The sequence below is a fragment of the Otolemur garnettii genome, unplaced genomic scaffold (genome assembly GCF_000181295.1).
Source record: "Otolemur garnettii isolate 467f Iridium unplaced genomic scaffold, OtoGar3 scaffold00029, whole genome shotgun sequence".
Classification (NCBI taxonomy): domain Eukaryota; kingdom Metazoa; phylum Chordata; class Mammalia; order Primates; family Galagidae; genus Otolemur; species Otolemur garnettii.
The window spans coordinates 16834470-16836943 of NW_003852424.1; positions in this window are offsets into that span (position 1 = coordinate 16834470).

Sequence of the window (2474 nt, forward strand, 5' to 3'; positions counted from 1 at the left end):
CATCATTGTTGTTTGGCAGGCCCAGGCTGGGGATTCGAACCCGCCACCTTAGGTGTATGTGGCTGGCGCCTTAGCTGCTTGAGCCACAGGCACCGAGCCTATTCCATCATCTTAAAGAATCTTATATGTGGTTGTTTCAATTGGCCCTCTGAGAATGTTCAAATAAAAGAAACAATATATATAATTTTTATTGTCAATTACTAAATTAATTAATTAATTAAAAGTGCCAGGCATGGTGGTTCACACCCATATTCCCAGCCCTTTGGGAGGACAGGGTGGGAGGATAGGTGAGCCCAGGAGTTCATGACCAGCCTGGGTAACGTAGCCAGACCCAACTCTAAAAGACAATTAAAAATTAGCTGGGCATGGTGATGCACATACCTACAGCTCCAGTTACTTGGGAGGCTGGCGCAGGAGGACTGCTTAAGCCCAGGAGGTAGCGGTTGCAGTGAGCTATGATTTGACAACTGTCTTCAAGCCTGGACAACAGAGTGAGACCTTGTCTATAAAAGTAAGTAAATAAATAAAAATAACAAATATTAAATAAAAAGAGAGAAATACTTTGGGGGAACAAAGAAAAGCACACTATATATTTTAGAAAGGGCTTTGGAAAATCAAAATGCTGTTCAAATTTGTTAAGTGTCAAAAGATTTAATTCTTTGCGAGCCCTTTAAGTGGGTAAAGTGTGGTATGGGGTATGCCCTCAGGGGTCAGGAGGACAGAATGAGGGCCAAAGAGGGTGCAAAGAGAATAACCTCCCCTTCCCAGAGGAAGACCCTGGCAGAGGCTTGGAAGGAATGATGGGGATGCAGTTGTCCCAAGGCCCTCTGGAGGGCACCAAGAACTGGGTGGCAGGGCTTTGTCTGGCCTCCTCACCCAGCATGGTAAGGGATTGGTCTGGGAGTGGTCTCTGTCTTTGAACATGGAGGTCCCTTATACCCTTCCAGAGTTAGAGGCTTGGAGGAGAGGGGTCAACAAATTAGGGCAGAGGCCGGCTCACTTTTTCTTTAAAAGCCCTATAGTAAATACAAAGTTTAAACAGCCTCTGTTGCAACTCCTCAGTTCTGCCCTTGACTTTTACAAAAAGTCTTAAGCAACTGAGTGTGGCTGTGTACCAACAGAATGTTATTTAAATGTGAATTTCATATAATTTTCCTGTGAATGAAAATCATGGCACAATTTTTTAATATTTTTTAAGATTTCAAAAACTTAAAAATAATTCTTAGTACAACAGGTATACAAAAACAGGCAGGCCCTGGGGTCATGAGTTTTTCCTTTTTTTTTTTTTGAGACAGAGTCTCACTATGTTGCTCTTGGTAGAGTGCCATAGCATCACAGCTCACAGCAACCTCAAACTCTTGGGCTGAAGTGATTCTCTTGCCTCAGCCTCCCAAGTAGCTGGGACTACAGATGCCCGCCACAATGCCTGGCTATTTTGTTGTTGTTGTTGCAGTTGTCATTGTTGCTTTAGCTGGCCTGGGCCAGGTTTGAACCCACCAGCCTTGGTATGTGTGGCTGGTGCTGTAACCACTGTGCTACGGGCACTGAGCCTGGGATCGTGGTTTGTCAAGAGAGTATCCATGGGGTCTCAGAAGACCCAGGTCATAGTGGTGACAATAAACTTCCTTTGAGACTTCCTAGGTAGCAGGTACTAGGTGTTTAAACACAGGGGCTTATGTAGCATAATTAACATGCAGAGTGGATATTATTTTAATACCATCCTCTGTATGGTAAAAAGTCTCATTAATGATTAGGAAATACAATAAATAATGGTAATGACAATGTTAGACACAGTGGCTCATGCTTGTAATCCCAGCTGCTCAGGAGGCTGAGGCTGGAGGATCACTTGAAGTCAGGAGTTGGAAGCTTCATGTTAGTTTGGGTGACAGAGGAAGATTTTGTTTCTCAAATAAACAAATAGGCTCAGCACCTGTAGCTCAAGTGGCTAAGGTACCAGCCATAGACACCAGAGCTGGTGGGTTAGAATCCAGCCCAGGCCTGCCAAATAACAATGACAACTACAACCAAAAAATAGCTAGGCATTGTGGCGGGCGCCTGTAGTCCCAGCTATTGGGAGGCAGAGGCAAGAGAATCGCTTGAGCCCAGGAGTTGGAGGTTGCTATGATCTGTGACACCATGGCACTCTACCCAGGGCGACAGCTTGAGGCTCTGTCTCAAAAAACAAATAAATAAACAAATAAAGGCAAAAAAGACATAGAATGAACATTTTTTGATTGAACATAATGTGTATAAATCATGTCAGTTGGCTTAGCACCTGTGGCTCAAGTGGCTAAGGCACCAGCCACATACATCTGAGCTGGTGGGTTCCAATCCAGCCTGGACCCACCAAACAACAACAACAAAAAAAATCATGTCAGTAACATAAGTAAAAAAAATATTACAACGCAGCACCAGGAAAAAAGTAATAGTGAATATCTTTTACCTTTTATTCCACTAGTAATTTTTTTTTTTTT